This window comes from Cryptomeria japonica, chromosome 2 (assembly GCF_030272615.1).
Source record: "Cryptomeria japonica chromosome 2, Sugi_1.0, whole genome shotgun sequence".
NCBI classification, from domain to species: Eukaryota; Viridiplantae; Streptophyta; class Pinopsida; order Cupressales; family Cupressaceae; genus Cryptomeria; species Cryptomeria japonica.
This window is the reverse complement of record NC_081406.1, coordinates 489,648,020-489,669,341: the sequence shown is the minus strand read 5'-3', so window position 1 is coordinate 489,669,341 and position 21,322 is coordinate 489,648,020.

Genomic DNA, 21,322 nt, shown 5'->3' with positions numbered 1-21,322 from the left:
CCATTGTTTAAGTTCAATTCTGCAATCTTGTTATTAGTTCATACTTGCACTTTGGGGTTAGGGATTGAACTTGCATCATTTTATCTTTCAATTGCAACAAAGGAATAGAAATCCTAATAGGTAGCCCGTGGCTCTCTCTTCCACAAAAAGAAGTAGCCAATTGTGTGATACCTCTAGGCTCTTTCGTATTCCACAAATGTGTGATTGAAAGTGAGATTAGGGCATGTTTGCTTAGTGTCACTTTTTCCCCCACACATTTTGGTGAACCCGACGTGAATTCCAATCTTCTCTAATTCTGATTTATGTTTTCAAATTTGAGTGTTTATGCTATTTACAAGTTTTAATTTCTTGCAAGGTTCAAAAATTTAGAGGAAATTTTTGCTAAAACCCTAATTTTTCAATTCAAATTTGAACTTGTGGATAGCTTAATTGGGATCAATAATTTCAAATCTGATTTAGGAACTCATTTGAATCATAAATTTCATTTTCTAAATCTACATTCTAAGTGCTTGCATTGTTTAAAATTATACATTTCCTTCTATTTTGCATGTGTTATCATTTGAAAGAGGAAAATTGTTGTCATGATGCACTCATTTGATAATGGGTTAGCTTCCCTTGTTTCAATTTTTCCTTCTCCTAAAGAACCTCCCCTCATCTATAACAACATTTTAGTGCCTAAAATAGTTTCTACCAATCCCTTTGAGACTCTCCCATGCTCTAAGGATGAAGACTTTAAGAGTGATCTTGGCAATTCTCCTAAAATGTGCCCTTCCTATTTAGCTATCCTAGAGGAAGAGAATGATATCATAAACACATTTCTTAATGTTACTTCACCTTCCCTACATGATGCCTCTCTAAGTGAAAAGATATTGATGGACATTGAATTATTTTCTCCTAAAGTTGGTCCTTCCAATGGGGGCATGTTAGTGCAACAAGAGGTTATGAACACTTCTTTCAAAGATCTCCTTCCTAAGCATGAATCTTTGGAGAAATATGTTCATGTTCCTCCTAAAAAACACTCCCTTCATGAGGATCCTATTGTGCAAGAAGATGACATTATCCCTACATTTCCTTGTGATGGCATTTCTTTTTCCAACAAAATTCTCACTAGAGATGATGAATTAATGATAAATGCTTACCCTTCTCCTAAAGTTTGTCTTACCCATAAGCATCCCTTAGAGAAAGAAGATGAAATAATAAGCAATTTCCTTAATTCTCTCTCCCCTAAAGATCACATTGAACATATTTTGAGGAAAGAGGATGAGTTTAACACATCTATTGATGCTCTCCCTCCTAAGGATGAGGAATTAATAAACAATGTTATCTCTTCTCCCGAAATTGACAATACTTCAAACATTCCTTTTAACCACTTCACTATTTGGGATGAACCATTAGAAGAAGGTGTAGATTATTCTCTTCCCCATGAGAGAACCCTAGCCAAAGGGGATGAAATCAAGATTGAAAACTCCCTTGATAGTTTCTCACCTTCCTTGAATCTCAATTATTCTTCCTCTCCTCAACTTGGTTCTACTCATAAGGAAACCCTAGTTCAAAGCAAGATGGTTAACATCTCTTTCAAAGATCTCCCTCTCAAAAGTGAGACTTTAGAGAGTAATGTTGATCCTTCTCCTAGAGAGTTTATTCCCCATGTAGATCCTTTGTTGATAGAGGATGATATGACCTTTCCTAGTATTACTTTTCCTACTAGAACATCAATGCCTACCCCTTGACTCTCTCCTAAAATTGATTTAATCTGTGATAAGATTTTAGTGCAAGAGAAGACTATCAATAATTCTTCCAACACTTTTGTTCATTCCTCTAAACCATCCTCAATCAATTTGATACATGTGAATGAAACACCTAACAAACCTCTCTTCACTATCCAAGGTGCTTGTCCTTCTCAAAATTCTCAACCTTTAAATAAGCCTATCTTAGTGGTTCAAGGTGGTTATGCTAATGATTCTTTTTGCACTCCTAAGAAACCTATTATTACTGTGCAAGGAGATTATTCTACTAAGAGCCCTTATGAGTATGCTAAGCAACTGACTAGAGAGAGTTATCATGCGGTTGCTCATACCTATAACACAAGAAACAATAGGCAGCCTAATCCTCCTCCTGTTACTCCAGTTTCTCTTCCTAATCCTCAACCTATTCTTCCTCAAGCTCCTTGTATTTCACAAGTTCTTGGTAAGGAATATGATCTCATAGAACAACTTAAAGCTACCCCTGCTAAGATATCCCTTTGGGATTTGATCCAAACTTCTTCCGCTCATCATGGAATGTTACAAGATGCCTTGAAAGATTTGAATGTTCCTCCACCTAATACATCTAGTAATATAGTGTCTTTGGTTAACTCTGTGATGAATCCTAAAGCTCAAATTGTGTTTACTCAAGATGAGTTGCCTACTAGTGAAATTCAACATCAATATGATCCCTTGATGATTGTGGTTATCATAAATGACACTGCTATAAGACGAACACTGGTAGATAATGGCTCTGGCCTTAATGTGTGTAGCATTAATCTATTGCATAAGATGAATGTGGATACATCCCTTATTGAGCCTGACTCTCGTCCCATTCGAGGCTTTGATAATGTGGCTAAGTCTTCATTAGGTATTATCACCTTACCCATCACGGTGGGACCTGTTACTTTGCTTACTCCTATCCATGTTATGTCGGGAAATCTAACATACAATTTGTTATTAGGGAGACCTTGGATTCACAGTATGCAAGCTGTCCCCTCTACATTGCATAGACAAGTTAAATTTATTTATAATAATAAGACATATACCTTGATAGGTGATACTAATTTTCAAGCTTGTTTGCAAACATCTACTTCCAAAGGGAGTTCTTCTAAGCCTTCCTCTTCTAGTGATGACTCGTTAAACAAGATACCTATGGATGAATCATCACCCTCTGATAATCAAAATTCTTTGGATGAGTCTGAAGTTCTTGAAGAAGATTCTTCTCAACTTGAATCTACACATGAAAAGGCTTTTTATCCTGAGAAGGTTCTCGCAGAAGATGATTGGGGATCCCTTGATTTCAATCCCACCTTTGTAGGTGAGTATAGGGTTCCTCCTAGAGAGCTTAAAGTTAAAAAGAAGGAAGAAACTAGAGATCAACCAGTCTTACCTGAACCTATGAGAAATAATTTTGTGGCCGCTTCTCAAACTTCTTCTCCTCACACCTCTCATTCTGAAGAATTTGATTCTTTGTCTTATGAAAAACCACCTTTTCTTTCTGAAATGGCTAATCATTATGGTCAAGGTTTTCATATTTTGGCTAAGAGTGGCTATAGTGGAAATGGTTGTGGCGCAAATGAACAAGGAATTAAAGTTCCTTTAGAACATAACATGCATGAATATTCATTTGGACTTGGATATAATCTTTCTAAGCCCACCAAAGCATCTAAAAGACCATCTCTCAATGTGAATGCTATATTTAGTAGTGATGATGATCCCACTTCAACTAAATCATCTTCTACTTCTATCAACTCTCATTCCCCTCATAAGGAAATCTTGGCGATGAACAAATCTCTTTATGAATCCCCTCAAATTTCTAAATCCACTTATGACTTTTCTTCTTCAATTTTTATCATTTTATACATGTTTTTGATCTCACTTATAGTTGAGCATTTAGCATGTCATATTCAAATACCTCATTCAATCTATCATGTCTTTAAATAACATTAATGGCTATTATGTTGCTCATCATTATGTGACATTGGTAGCTCATTTACTGGGGGCTCATTGTCATTCATGATGGTACAATTTCAAGTGCAATCATATTTTTGAAGCAACATAATAGCCTAATTTTTCTATGTTATCTCTTGTTCCTATGGGGTAATAATGTGGAAATATTGATCATCTTTGCTTTAGAATTCTCTTTTCCTAGATATGGGAGAAGATGTGTATTCTCTTTCTTATCCTACCCACCTCTTGTGAGGAGCATTTTACATACACTAATGTCTTGCTTGCATGAACTCATGTGAGTATGTAGTACATTTTGCTTATGTCTAAATCTCTCCCTAGAAGATTGTGTAAATCCTTCTCATTGACCTTAACCTTGGGAGGCAATGATTTTTTTCTTATTTTTATCTAAGGATCCACTTTTTCCTATTTCGTGGATGGTGTGAACTTTATTACTTGATGTTATTCCTTGTATGCATTTGTTGTTGTTTGTTCAAGGATTCTCTCTTACAAGAGGTGTAAGTCCTTGACTACAACCTCTTTTGCACTTGGTAAAATACATCCATAATGAATTCACTCTCCCAGTTGGGTTAAAAAGAGCGTCATCCTTAACTTTCACCTCGCAAAAGAGGGAAGTATTGCATTCTTATTCTCTTCTTTGTCTTATTCTAGAAGGTGTTGTATTTGTCTAAAACAATTCCTCTCAGGCATAGGTGTCTTTTGTACAAAGATCTCTTCCCCTCGAAGGATCTCCTTTACACATACTACAAGATATCCCTTTTCAACTATCTTATCCTTGCTTAAAGAGTGCAAAACTCTCTTGCTTGGATCTATGACATTGTTGCATTTTTGGGGTATCTTCTTTTGTGATGAAGGTAGGTATCCTTGTTCTACTTTGCTTATGACATAAACATTACACTTTTTGAGCAATGGGTCATTCTCGGAACCAGAGCACAGACTCTTAGAGCGAGATGTCTCCATTTTTCTTTTATGCAAGGTGATTATTCTCGGAACCAGAGCACAAACTCTTAGAGCGAGATGTCACGCTTTTGTACTATACATATACAGGTTATAGCATACTCAGGCATAGACTCCTATGAGGTGCTTCTAACCTCACTTACACACACATGCACGAGGTTGAGTGGAACTAGCGGCATAAGGCTAGACTTTCTCACCCTCCTCCCTTACATGGATCACCTAGACAGACTCTAGGGGCTAGTTTTCCATGTCCTTTTCCCATGGATCACCTAGACAAGATCTAGGGGTGAGAATTCCATGTTTTCTCTCTCACTATTCTTCTCATGGATCACCAATGTGTGTATTCGTGCTTTTTTTTTTTTTTTTCTTTCTTTCTTTTCTTCTCTTTGCGTTTTGTTTCCATTTACATCCTTCATCTTGCGTTAGAGAACTCTCAAATCCTCACACTCTTTGTTGTGTTGGAATTGAGATTTAGTCCTGTTTCTTACCAAATGATTCTCCATTAGTTTTTGATCTCATATCAAATCTTCTTGTGAGCATTTGTTATCAATATTCTTTAACAATTCGAAGTGGTAAACATGATACCCTGTTTCAACTCACTAAAATTAGCAAGCCGAAACAGGGGGGGGCATATAGCTACCCTCGAATTTTCATCACCTTCCTTAGTAAGCATTAGGTGATTTTGTGATCTAACGTGTGTTTTGTAGGGTGTGGTTCCTAACTGTGTACTGCAGATACCGCTGGGGGCTTCGTTCGACAGACTTATGGATATATCCTTTTTCAAATAATGTTTACTTTTCTGTACTTTAGCTTGCATATGCACGTAGTGTTCATATGACCGCTAAAGTGGGGGCTAAATGTAGCATCGTAAATTGTACGCACTTGCTAGGGTGGTACAATTTCACACCTAGTTTAGCACCCGCCTTGGCGCATTTTGCATTTTGCATTGCATTTCCCCTTTAGCACTTAATTAATCAAATTAATTAGGTCTAAGGTTATATTTCATCATCTTCCACATCATAAAGTTGGACCCTTTTCATTAAAGTGTGCCCCTTTCATTTTATTCCTCCAATACATCATTTAATCAAAAACCCTAATTAGGTCCTATTTTGAACTTGGGGGCTTGATTTTGGGGGTCAAAACATCTCAAAATCAGCTGTAACTTTGGGATTCGCTCTAAAATCATCATATCCGACGACCCTGAAAATTTGGTGAAAAGTTGTCAGGACCATGGCGCCCGGAGTGCACATGGTCCCGGACATTTTTCCCGAAATTTTAGGAGCACGATCCAATCATAAAATAAAGCTTAACCCCAAGAAATTGGTGGGAGATTCAATCTCTAGGCTGGCCAAAAGTTGAAATTAAGACCTAGGGTTTCATATATAAGAGCTCTCTTTCTTCATTTGAAAGGATCCAGAATTTTGGTTTCAAGGACCTTCTATGTAGCGAAAGAGAAGATCTTTGAAGACTTCAACAACATTCAACATCCATCCATCAAGCATCTATCAATTTCATTCATCCATTTAGGGCTTTGAAGGCATTGAAGAACAATAAGGGATCACCGACTGAAGATTGGCTTGTATCCCTCCCTTGGGGTTGGGTATGATTTCATGTTGTTTTCATGTCTTTTGCATAAGCTTCATTACATCATTTTTACTCATGCTTTAGATCACTTTGCATCTTGATTTGGAGCATTTACATTATCATTTGCAAGCAATTAGGGTTTACTTTCTAGGTTGCTCTAGTTTGCTTACTTGCATTTTAGAATCTTGCACACACACTACTTTTACAATACAACTTGGCTATTCGTGGAGGTGGAAATCACCAAAGCGGGGGTTTGACTAAGGCAAAACCCTATATAGCCGCCCACCATACCTTTTCAGATATAAGTGCAGGTTTCGGGATTCGGACGACGCCGCAAGTTGCAGATCCGACGGAAGTAGACGGAGACTGAACTTCACACCAAATTTCAGAGCAAAAGACCAGGACAGGGGCGTGGGGTGCCTTGGTCCTACCAAGACAGGGGCACTGGGCGCCCTGGTCCTCCTGACAGACATCAGTTTTCAGCATTTTTTGACAGCTTTCCAGGTTGCAAAACAACAGTTTCCAGAGCAGTTTCAGGGGCAGAATCAGGACAGTGGCGCCCGCGCCCCCGTCCCAAACATTTTTATTCATATTTTAACACCGGGTACGCATTTACATTCTTATCTTGTCCTTGTGTTTACAACTTTCCAATGTTTAAGTTCAATTCTGCAATCTTGTTATTTGTTCATACTTGCACTTTGGGGTTAGGGATTGAACTTGCATCATTTTATCTTTCAATTGCAACAAAGGAATAGAAATCCTAATAGGTAGCCCGTGGCTCTCTCTTCCACAAAAAGAAGTAGCCAATTGTGTGATACCTCTAGGCTCTTTCGTATTCCACAAATGTGTGATTGAAAGTGAGATTAGGGCATGTTTGCTTAGTGTCACTTTTTCCCCCACACACATTCAAACATGCCAACCTTCATTCTTCAACAAAATCATTCCTACCTCAGTTCAACCAACATTAGAGTCATGTAAACCTTCTTTTTCTTTCAACCCACTACATTAATCATACCAATCACACCAACCCAACATTCAAATCCCTTTCAACTAAAATCACACCCCTTTCAACCAAAGTCCAAATCAAAATTCATATCAACCCAACTTTCAAACCTCGTTCAACCAAAATCACACCCATTTCAACCAAAGTCAAAATCAAAATTCATTCAACCAAAATCAAACCTTTTTCAACCAAAATCAAACCTCTTTCACCCAAAATCATACTCCTTTCAACCAAAATCAAATCCCTTTCAAACAAATCCCAAATCAACCATATCTATCTGCCATTTCATCATCCCCTAAAGTCACACAAGACCAATCCATGCCATCTTTATCTAATAACACAACCTCCCAATCGCTATCCATCATACAAATCCAATCTAATTCATGTCATGATTCAAAGGATCTCATTCAAAATCCTTCTTCATCAAGCCGAAATGTTGAAACATTCCAACAATCTCCCATACATTTTTAAACTTCTTCCCCGTGTCAAGAGGATGGTCCAAAATCAAAAGAAATGAACCCTGAAACAAATAAAGATCAAGAACAACCACTTCCATCCTACCCAATTTTTGATGAAAATCTCACCGACCAAGAATCTTATAATGATCCCCTTGCTCTTTTCTATTCCATTCATAATCAAACCCTTCCATCTCAAGAACAAAGTGTCATTTCAAGTCCCATCCAACATCCACCTCCTAAGCAAGATCAAGACATCCCTTCTATCCTTCATAATAATCCCTTTACAAACCAAGATCAAATCATACCTTTACCTTCATGTTCTAAACAAGATCCCATCATTTCTCCAAATCCTGATCAAGGTCCCTCCATCCCTTCATATCCATATCATAGTCCTCCATGTTCCTCACAAGATTCCCTCTCAAACAAATTTACCATTTCTCCTAGTGATCCCAATCCATCTATACAAGTTGTTCATGAACCCCTTATTAATGAAATCACCAATCCAGATCATACTACACAGAACAACTTGTCAAAAATTGTTTCATCATCTTGTTCAAACACAAGCGTAACACCAGTTAATGAGATCAACACCTGGTTGACTTCATCATCCTCTTCAAGTGCATCAATAAAAACAAACATAACACCCGCTCATGTCATAACTTTGAAACCAATTTGTCTCATACACCCGCACTTGATAGATTGGGGGCAAGAGAATCTACCACAATTGGATTTCTTTGAAACTGATAAGGCTATAGCTGAATTCATGGATTCCAGAGCTAGATTTCCTTCCGATGATTCACAGAATCAAAAAAATAAGAAAATCAACATTGGAGATGTTGAACATATACACTTAGCTTAGTCCTTATATCCTATTGAAAAACACATCTTCATCCAACTCTTCAAACAAAGACTAATGAACCACCTACATGATATTATACCTAAGGGCTGTGTAGTTTAGGTTTTGCTTTCTGCATTGCATATCGTATTATTTAAAACACTACATTACGTATAGTTTCTTTTTCAAGCACATCATATTCACAGATTTCATGGCATATAGTTTCTTTTTTAAATGCATCGCATTCTAAAAAATGTCAGCAATTAGCATATAACAACATGAATAAAATAAGGCAACTGCTCAAGTTTATCATTCGTTTTCATTCAAGAGAAACAAGGGTCATCTCCTTTCTTAGATATTTAGACATGAAGTCTTTGAGATCCTAAGGTCATTCATTTTCAACACTACCCTATGACGACGCTTTACTTTTGGTTGGGTAGTGATTTCATTAGTTCAGACTTGTTAACCCAAAATCTATCAATTGCTATATCTCAAACATATTAATAAGATCTCTAATTCATTCTAGACACCTAGTTGATTATATGACTAGTGAAAAATCTAAAATTCTACTTCAGCGCCGCTCTAATTGTCACACCCAAATAGGTTTCATTACTTACAAGTCAAGGAAAAAAAAAAAATAGAGCAATGATATATAACTGAAATATCATGTATACAAATGCGAAGAAAATCTTGACTATGGGAACATGCAAGTAACTCCATCAGGGCTATGAACGCGTACTGGCAATGGAGCAATATTTGAGACATAAGAGCGGGAATTAACACATTTGCACACACATGGGCAAACGAAGATCAAAGTTTCAAGAACCAATGGGGAAGTTTTTTGCGTCTCCATTTGTAAATCCTAGTCACTAAGTGTGTTGAGATGAATGATCCTCGGGACCTTAGAGATCAATTGATCGCTTATCTATGAAATGATTTGCACCTTCACTTCAATTGGTGTATTACAAATGCAAAAACAAACACAGTCAACCTTGTTCGAATAAGAAATGCATTTTCATCATGCATATTGCATTCACATAGGTCATGTCAAATATTCATTTATCTCCACATACATTATGCAGATCATCATGTCATATAGGTCTGCACATTGGGGGCATACCTGAAAAAATCCAAAAAATCAGATAAAGTCCTGAAAAAATCCAAAAAATTAGATAAAGTCTTGAAAAAATCCTAAAAATCAGATAAAGTCCTAAAAAAATCCAAAAAATCATATAAAGTCCCGAAAAAATCCTAAAAATCAGATAAAGTCCTAAAAAAATCCTAAAAAATCAGATAAAGTCTTGAATAAATCCAAAAACATTGAAAAACTCAAAATTCAAAAACAATGGAAAACTCAAAATTCAAAAACATTGAAAAAACCATAAAAAATACCAAAAACATCTACAAAACAATCCTACATAACAACCAAAAAACATTCAAATACGATCCTAAAAAAATCAACCAAAAACATTCAAATGTCGATCTACATAATCCAAAAAACATCGAAAAAGCTCTTGGAAAATAACTAAAAATCGAAAATCAATCAATCAGAAAAACTTGCAATAAAATGTCTTGTGAGAAACAAATACCCTAGTAGATATCCAACAAACACTTCACATGAAGTTAACAAAGGATACGACTATCCAATCAAACATCTGCAATCAACTGATCAAAGTGTCTTATCAATCGTATCATATCCATATCCAAGTGATCATTATCTTGTCTTAAACAGAAGAGGATACACTCGAAATCAGACAGGTTGGTCTTAAACGCTGTCCGGAACTTTCTAAGATCAAACATTATCAACTATCACATCAAGCAACTGAGAATGAAGGCACAAGGTCAGTATAGCTGCTGAATTTTGTCCGGGTCAGTCTTTATCTTTTATCATTTGGCAACAGATATTGTTCCTATGCTACTCAAGGATGTCCACAAGTGACTAGAGGAGCCGGGATGGGCATTATATTTTTCCTTATTTGCTACTTGTCTATAATGTGTTTGTTTCTTCAATGAGATATCTTTACATCTTGGTTCCTTATACCCTAATGTGCTAAGCTCCATTGTTCAATAATAAGGCTCAGTGATGAATATATATTGCGCAATAAATAATGACATAGGTTCATGATTCATTCAATTTCATTCTCATTTCATCTCATTTGCTTATTGCTAGTTTGCTGATTCTTCTCTCATCATCTCTTTCTCTCATCATTTTCTATCATCTAACATTATTCTATTTCATTCTCTTATATTCTATCTCGATATCATCTTCACATCACCTATCTCTATCTCTAATCCGCTAACCATTCTTCTATCGTTCATCTCACATTCTTCTTTTTTCGAGAGATCATTCATGTCTTTAATGCACAAACAATCTCTCGAGGGGGCATTACACCCTAAGTATTACTGGGGCAATTTTTTTTCATTTTCTTTGAAACAATGTCGTTTCGACTTTGTCTCAAAGAGGGGCAAATTTTGATTAGGATAGGGATTCATGATTTCCCTTTGATTTCTAATTGATTTATTATTTGAATAAAGATGAAATTTTATAGACGACAGTAACCTTCTCGGAACCGGTTGCAAATCACCCCAGTACTAGTAATTGTGCTCCTACACCGGTGGATACTGATGCTGATGAAGATGAGGTTGAAGAAGAAAAGCAAGAGGAATCTATTAAGAATATACCTAGGTATGTAAAACTCAATCATGATCCAAAGCAGATCATAGGAAACAAAGATGCAGGAATTCTTACAAGAAGAAAGGTCAGAGAAAACTCATGTACGATCTCTGAATTTGAGCCTAAATCATTCAAAGAGGCACATAAAGATGAAGACTGGATCAAGGCAATGGAAGAGGAACTTGAATAGATAGAAAAGAATGGTACATGGTCTTTGGTACCCAGACCGAAGCATAAAAAATGTCATTGGAACTAAATGGGTCTTTAGAAATAAATTGAATGAGGATTGCACAGTGGTAAGGAACAAAGCCAGACTAGTATGCAAAGGATATGCCCAAGAAGAAGGAGAAGACTATGGAGAAACATTTGCTCCAGTAGCAAGATTGGAAGGAGTTCGTATGCTTCTTGCATATGCAGCTTTTAAAGGATTCAAGGTATACCAAATGGATGTAAAATTTGCATTTCTAAATGGAATACTTGAAGACGAGGTGTATATAGAGCAACCAAATGGGTTTGCCATAGAGAATTTATTGTCTATATAGATAACCATGCTCTCACCTGTCTGAATGGCTAGGATAAACTAAGTTGCAAACACATGAAATGGGTGGAACAACTTCAAGCCTATACCTTCACCATAAAGCACATAAAGGGGTAGGCAAACAAATTTGCAGATGCTTTAAGCAAAGGATAGCATTGGTGGAGGAGATTCAACTCCAAAACATAGGTGTGGATTCCTTAAAAGATCTCTATGATGGTGATCTAGACTTTGGTGAAGCTTACAAGGTTTGTTCTCAATTTGAAGATGCATATCACATTGATTTCTTCAACTTTTTGTTGCAGAATGGTCTACATTTCAAAGAGGGACAACTTTGAATCCCTAAATGCTCCATGAGAGACAATACCATCAAAGATAAGCATTGTGGTAGCATGAGTGGCCACTTTGGCCTTGACAAAACATTGGAATTGGTAAGAAGGCATTATTTTTGGCCCAAAATGCAAAATGATGTTAGGAAATTTGTTGAGTCATGTGTCATATGTCAAAGAGAAAAAGGTGTGTCGACCAATGTAGGCCTATATCAACCTCTCCCTATTCCAACCAAACCATGGGAGAGAATTAGTATGGACTTTTTCATGGGTCTCCCAAGGAGAAAACAAGAGTATGATAATCTTTTTGTTTTTGTTGATAAATTTAGAAAAATGATACACTTCATCCCATGCAAGAGCACAAATGATGCCTCTCACATAGCCAATCTCTTTTTCAAGGAAGTGGTTAGGATTCATAGCCTACTACTCAACATTGTATCAGATAGGGATGTCAAATTTCAAGGGCACTTCTGGAGGACACTCTGGAAAAAGTTAGGCACCAACCTGTCATTTTGTTCAGCCTACCATCCTCAAACAGATGGTCAGATTGAAGTTGTCAATATATCACTCAGCAACCTCCTAAGATGCCTCACAAAATAGTATGGCCAATCATAGGATGTGATACTACCTCAAGCTAAGTATGCCTACAATGACTCCATCAACAAGAGTACCGGCAAAACACCTTTTCAAACTATCTATGGGATGCACCCTAGAGGGGTAATGGAACTTAGAGAGTTGCCTAAAGATGCCAAGATTAGTGCATAGGGTGAAGAACTGGCAGAACTAATCAAAGAAGTTCATGAAAACAGGTCAAACAATCCTTGCAACATACCACAAATAAGTACAAACAATCTACAGATCAGAGGAGAAGGGCAATACACTTCAAGGTTGGGGATAAGGTTTGGGCCTATCTCAAAAAAGGTAGATTGCCTAAAGGAAAACACACAAATCTTCAGATGAGAAAGATTGGTCCCTACACCATCATACACAAGTTTTGTAACAATGCATATAAAATATCACTCCCTCCCTCCATTGGTATCTCTCCTATTTTCAATGTTTCTGATCTAACTCCTTTCAAAGGTGATGCATGTTCTACATAGGCCGATACTAAAGAAGAGGACATTGAATGGATTAAGGACTTACCCTTTAGCCAACCTTTGGAGTTATAATGTATCCTAGATTTTAAATTTGTCAAAAAGACTAGGAGAAACACATACAAGTAGTATCTTGTTAAATGGAAAGGACTTCCTCATGTTCATGCCACTTGGATGGATGCGAAAGATATCCTAAAGCATGGCACAAGTTTGGATGCACTCCTCTCAAGTGGAACTTGAGTTTCTTTCCACCTGGAGAGTATGGTGTAGGAGCACCCTCAAATAAAATCAACTCTCATGGAATGCCATGAGTATAAATGGTGTAATTAGGTGTTAGAGTTGTGTCAAGGTCCTATGGACCATTTTGATTTTGGATTGTAATAAGGACCCAATTGTAAGGGCATTGGCATGTTTGGTATTCATAAGCCTACATAGCCAAATCTTGTCAAGGGGTCAATGGTAGGTAGGAATTGTTGTTTTTTCGTCTTTTAGGTGATTTTGGATCATGTGGAATCCAATTGATCAGGTTGATAATGTAAGTGATCAAAATTGTCAAGTTGACAAGAATGTTGCTTAACAACATTCTTGACAACATAGTGCAACCATTTTCTTTCGGCCAACCACTCCTCCCAACGGTCACAAACTTTCAAAAATAGGTTGGGGGAGTTATTTGACACCTATATAAGGCCTTGGCGATCGAAGACATGTAATAAGGTTGAATGTTGGTGATTGAAGTTAATGAGAATTCTACATTTTCTTACAATTTCACGATTTGTGCCCAATTTTGTCCATGTTATTAGATTAGTGGTGGTATAATTTGTTCATGAATGCATAGTAGGGTGTACTAGGATCATCTTGGTTTTGGTCCCATTCATTTTGGTGAAGTCTGAAGTGCTTGGTGAGAAAATTCCTATTGTTGGTTCTAAAACCCTCTCTTTTCCTAGGGTTTTGGTTTCCAATGCCTCTAACTTGATTTCCCTTAGAGGAAATATTCCATCCTTGAGGGAAGAACAAGTTAAGGGGATGTATTATAAGATTCCAAAATCTTTTTGCAGGAAGCTATTGGCAGGAGTGAGTTTTTATTGACCCTAGTCGACATCCTCACGTGAATGACTTGTGTTGAAGCACAAATTGGTGTAAGAAATGCAAGTTTGGAATAGAACAAACATTTTTATGGTGGATTTGGTGTTCCTGGAGTGGGACAACATTTTTGAAACTATAATGTTACTCTGTTCAAGCCCCTAGTTGGCACTTGCTTTGTAATCTGTCCCAATTAGGCCTAATAGACCTAATAGGCTCAATTTGAGGTTCGGATATCTGGAATGCGGATCAGAGTATAAAAATTTGGAATCTCAAAGAAATCCAAAAAGGGTACTCAGATAATGCATTTGTTTCTAGGGTCCTTTGGAAGGTTGGAGATATAAGGTGGAAAAACCAATTAGGTCGACCTAATTAAATTAGGCCTCCTTAACTAGCCCAAAGTGAAAAATTTAGGTTGTAAACCTCAAGGGTTTCCAAAAGTCATTTATTTGGTGTGTTTTAGTCATGATAGAGCCCCCTGGTCCATCCCACCTTGTTGCATAGTTATTTCATGCTTTTTGGTGTTAACCTAACCTATGTGGGAGTAGGCCTAGATTGAGATATATAGATCTTGTAACACAAATTATGTGTGGATGATTTCTATTGGATTGTGAAGTCTCTAAAACTATCCTAAGAGGCTTGAGAAGTCTGAGAATTCAAGTGGTTGTTGTCATTCAAGGGGTAGTTCTGACTCTAGGTTGTGGGTGTTGGTCTGAACACACCAAGTTTCCCTGTTGGCTCTGCATCAATCACACATATAACATGAGTACATATCAATCATCAAAGAGTAATCCATCATCACAATATTATAGGAATGCCATCATACATAAGTAATCATGATGTCAAGCACAATATAATATGTCTAATATCCATAAGGAAGCATCTAAATCATAAGTAAACCCATAAACATCTAATCAAAGCATCACATAATATTCTAAGCTAAGACAATATAGTCTAAAAATGCACAAAATGGAAAGGTGAATCAAGGAGGGGTACTACAATATGCATGCAATTCTTTGTTTACTTAATCTTCTTCTTGAAGCTTTGATAGTTAATCTTGTAACATTCAATTAAAGTCTGAGGTGGATCTGGGAGATATCCAATCTGCAACTTGGAGACTCTGATACTTTCACTTAACTCCTTCATCTTGTCTACCAAGTCATCCACCACCTGAGTTCCTTGGTCCCATTCCTTGAGTACTAACTCTTACACAATCAGGACATCTTGGGTTGTAATGAGCACACGCTCCCCAACATGTAAAGCCCACCAAAATACCCCAGAGAAATATAGCTAAAAACATGCTAATTTAATTTTTTTTTTAACAATACAACACATAAAATCACCTAAGAAATGCAGCAAGCACACAACAACATTTAAGTGTTATGAACATAGAATAATTCACTCAAGCTATTCAAACAATTACGCAAGCGGAATGCAATAAATCATTACTACTGCCTCTCTAGGGTATCTCAACAACATTACTTAATCTACCAACATAAGAAATCGAGCATTTACTTTCTTCCAGTTCAATACCTCATAATCTTAATCATTATACACACATAGGTGCAACATAGCAATACCTAACACTCATGATATGCAACCTTCTTAATCTTTCATTTAATATGAGATTCTATCTTTCAATGCACCACTATTTCCTTTTTCACTTAGATTCATTTTATACACCAAGTCCAAATGTTCCTATTATCATTAACCAACCTCTAACTATAAACGTCACCGTACACATACCAAGATTAGTCCCTTACATTGCATTAACATGATTTCCTTTTACAATTAACTTCTACATAATCATTTGTAATTCTATGCTCCTAGCATACTTATTACTTCATCATGATTCCAAAAGCACATAATTCAATATTCACAAAGTATCCTTAAACATTTAACCCATAGCTTGTTTAGTACTCATAAAATCTCTTACACTATATCAACTAACCAACAAACATCTCATTACAAATTAAGTAACTACATGAATTCATCTCAACACAAATTAAGGTACAATATCCTAATCCCATAACAACTAATAGCATCCACCAAATGTAGATATAATATTAAACCATAACACATGATACATTATAATCCTTTTCTAAAAGACAAGCATTCATTTTACCATCTACCCATACACTTACTAGTAATTTCCATTTATAAAATTAGCAATTCATTCATTAAGAACATCCATACAATATTTTCATAAGGAACATTCAACTACATCCCAAGCATTATAAGATTTTCAAATCTACCATTAGATCACTAACTACGAAGTATGATGATATAATTTCAAATTCTTTAATCACAACTCATAAACATGTCCTAAGATATCTTCCAAAATTACTCAAACTCATACATCCTATCAAGACATAGCATTTCTTCTACTTAAATCATTAGTTAAAGACATCATTTCAAATCTAATACCATTATCATAACATTTACCCAATTTACTTTTAACATGGCTCATCAAGAATACAAAATACATCATTTCATTTTAAACAACAATACTTATCCACATCTCATGCATCCATTTCATTTAATATAAATATGTTACAATACAACTCAAGGTTCATCATTACAATCACATACCATAACCAAAAGCTATCACTATAACTAGAACAACATAATCATTTCTCATAAGCATGATTTCTTTTACAACCATTACATAAGAATTTTATTACATAAATCACACCATCATTTACATTCTTGCTGCAATTATTATCCATGAACTATCTAAAGACACATCCTCATCCACGCAAGAAGAATTCGAAGATAGGAACATCCCAATGGTTTAAAAGCACCAACCACCCGACCATGTGGAACCAAAGGAACCACCCCCCGTGCTAGGAGATGACACAAGGTCCCAACACACACTTTACATCTAGGTTGACACTCAAAACCAAAGAGACTAACCAACAAGGTCTCTCAAGCAAGAACTCACACAGAGCCACAAGAATAAACTCCCAGAGGTGTAAAACTCACTAGGACATAAATTCATCCAATAAGTATAATCATAAATCATAAAGGGGGCACACATGTAGGAGTGGAGTGTCATCACATGCTATCCTCATAACATAATAACACAGGGCACTAGCCTGATGGACATGTGGAGCCATCTCAATGTATGAGAGACCAAGGGAGATTAGCTTATCGTCTTCACAGCCTTCTCATGCTTAACCTTAAACATCCTCCCTAGGACTAGGCCATGAGGCTCAAAACTATTCATTATCTTGTTTAAATGAGTTATAATTTTCGCATCCCAATTAATTCATTATCAATGTTATCACTTGCTTAGAAATCATGAAAAACTCCAATGTGCCCTGGTGGTCTAGACTTCGCGCATCCTTACAAGGAACCTCATGTCAGTCTATCTCTCATGACCCCGGTCATCACAAGGAAGCCCACTCCTCCTAACATGGGCCAAAAATAAATCACAAGAGGCTCTACCAACATAAATACATTAAAATAATACTCAATGCAGCCAATAACTTCCACACATACTCTCACAACATATGCAAGGATACAACAACATCAATATAACAAAATGAGCCTCTTGGCTAGCAATAAACAAAGGCATATCAAGCCATCAAATGCTGCCATCAAATAGAAGATAACATCACAACAAGGCCTACTCACTTGCTGGTCCAAAATAGCATATATATTCACCTCAATCATCCATGACCTATTCACATGGAAGAGAGTCTATAATGTCCACAATGGTGCAGAGGAGCAAATATACATAAGGCCATCCAAATACATCGAAAATGATAAAAGCCAAATCTGGAAAATATAACAGCCCTCAAATAAAGCCTCCGGTACAAAAATTAATCCAGAAAGTTCCACACAAGCAAGCAACTAGCAAATTAACCTACAGGAAAAACTGGAAAAATGCAGAAATTGGAAGAAAATCTGATGTAGAATCCAAAAAAGCAATCCAAGCCTTTAAACCAATTCGAATCCAACCACCAACAATCTCCAAATCAATCTCAAAAATTCATTCATCAAAGATGCCAACCCCCATGAATGCACAAGAAGGCCTATTTATAAAAAAAAACAAAAAAAAATAGAAACAAGCAAAACCATCCTCCAATCAAAATAGTTCAAAAAAATATTATATTCCATACCTACCTTCCCAAAGTTCAAGAAAATAAAATATATTTTCTACCTACCATAAACTTCCAGCCATTCAATTCCAAGGGTAGGTAAAATAAATTAAACCATTGACTTGGGGTGAAAATGACTTTTAAATAAAAGAATACAAATTACCCCCTTTTAAATTACTTAATGAGTAAAATAATATTACCCAATAAATAAAATTCACTTCAACATTAAATAAATAATAAACACTTGAAGGCCAATATTAAATCAAAACTCCATGCATGACACAGACTTAGAAAGACACAGAAGGCTTTCAGCAAACCCAGAAATACAAATATTTCCCACAAACTATATAGTAAAACCTTACAACAAATTTATGCCTTCATATATTTCCTTCCTCGCTATACAAATTTTAGATTCATTTCCCCAAGCTCACACATTCAATCTGCAGACACGGAGCATACATGAAAAATGCAAAATAAAATATAAAAAGGTAGAATACATCTCGAACTTGCAACCCGTGTTATGGAAGAAGCTGTAGAAGAGATTCCACCAGCCAAACCAAATCCAACCCAAGCTCCAGCCAAAATCCAAGAGAGAAGAAAACCAAAACCAAGAAAAAAACTTGCTGGAGAAAATTTTCTGAAGAGGAACCAACCCCTGAAAACTTCACGAAAAAGAATATAAAAAGGCAAACATTAACCAAAAACCCTAGCCTCAATCTCAGCCAATCAAAATATTCCAATCTATAATATATTTTACCAACCCCACCATATAATATAATTTTACCTCCCTTTTTAAATTCAACCAATAAGAGAAGAGGGTAGGTAAGGTAAATATAAATCATGCTTTTACAATTTGGTGGGAATGTTTTATCATTTTATTATTTATACAACCCACTTAATATAAAAGTCAAACTAATAAATAAAACATGAGCGACAATTAAATAAATCAAATGGAGAAATTAAATTAAATAAACCAAAGGCTCATAAATGAATTAATGAACCAGATAAACATTAAAAGCCAAATAAATATTAAACCATAGGCGATTAAATAAATAAATAAATACTAATAAAGGTCAAATTACAAATAAATATAAAACACATCATAAGCTAAACAATAGAAATTAAATAAATATTAAATCATCATTAAAATAAATAAACATTTAAATATCAAATAATCAAATAACCAAAAAGGCAATAATCCAATAAATTAAATTAAGCATTAGATAACCAAATAATCAAATCGCTATTAATCAAAATAATTAAAATGAACATCATTAATTATTTAATCTCACATCAATAATCAAATAGTCAATCTCAACATAAAAGGAATAATCAGCCAATACTAACTTACTCACAACACAGAAGAAACCCAGCTTACTAACTATCATGACGACTTGTGCCAAGACACTGACGACTCACAGTGAACAACTTAGATCTAGAGTATGTGAGGGAAAATTGTGCCAACTCCGAACCACATACCATTGGGATTTAAAGACATGCTCAGACCTGTGGAGCCAAGTGGAGTCGATGTCTAGTACCTGCAAATCCTGCATCCACAAAGCAATGATACGACATATGCATATATATATTATAATAGACAAGGGTTAGAGAATCACAATGACACATCCCGCTTGCAATGAGTGATGTGGAATTGTCTCTATCCCGAAGACAGTCATACAACAATGAAACACACCATAAGATCAAGTCATCATAGATAATCATTAAATAGTTAGTACATAAAAGCATCATCAAGTGCATGATTAGTATAATTCACGATTATAGTAAGGCATGTAAAATCCATCAACAATTATGCTCATCAAATCACATGATCAATATAATCTTTCGATAGTCAATCACATAATAACCATATAGTGTCTAATAAATCACACGATCATTAATGATAGTATCAACATCCTATAAATCATCTAAAATAGCCTATGCCCAATAGTGTCTATCAGCATAAATTAAAGGTCAACTCTAGTCAAACAAGTCAAGTCAGGGGTGGACCTTGCACAACATGTTGACAACATACTCTTCATACTTATTCAATAATTGAAATAAGGTAGCATATTTTTTAAGCATTTTAACTCTATATTGATCAATGACATCCCTTTTGAACTCTAACCTATCAATACAATTCTGGAGAGTAGAAAGATCTTCTCAACCTAGTAAATCTTCTTGCTTAATAATATTCTCTCCCAAGTCCTTCATTTTCTTTAATACATTGATTTTTGTTTTAAATTTGTGGGACTGGGCTTCCCATTGAGTTGAGAGGAAGATCAGACCCTTTTAAAGAAGACAAGCATCTTCATATATCTCCATGTTTTCTTGTAAGACGAGTTTCACCTTCCTCAACTAGTTTTAACCCCAAGTATCTACAGTTGTTGTCTTCTCATTCATACTTATATAAAGACTTTAACTTATTATTGAGGGAGTTTGGATGAAGAGGTTTGTATATATAAAGGCTTGGGGTCAAGTGGACATGATAATTACATAAGCAACCACCTATATTGTTCTACTTGAGCCTTGATATCCCATTTAGACTTGTGTTCTTTCTCAATTCTATTTTTATGGTAGCAATGATAGTATCCAAGGTGGCTATCTCCCCCCATTTAGTTTGCCTACCCAAGTTCACTCGAGACACTTGGTATCTAGTTGAAGTTTGTTCTCCACCTTCCTTTCCAGGCACCAAGGTGGTTATATTTTCTATGAGTTCTCTTGATTCACTACTTGTCAAATGGTGTATGGCTTTTGCCTTTTTTCTTTTTCTAGTAGTATCAACCACAACATCCTGAAAGGTCAACATAGGAAAGACAATCTTTCTTTTCCTTTCAAAATAAAAAATTAACCACTGAGGTACGTTGGAGTCTTGATGACCATCTTGGGGAGTACCCTAAGAAGTCATTGCATAACTTTGCACCACTTGTTATTGTACCTTCTCTTCTTCCTTTTCT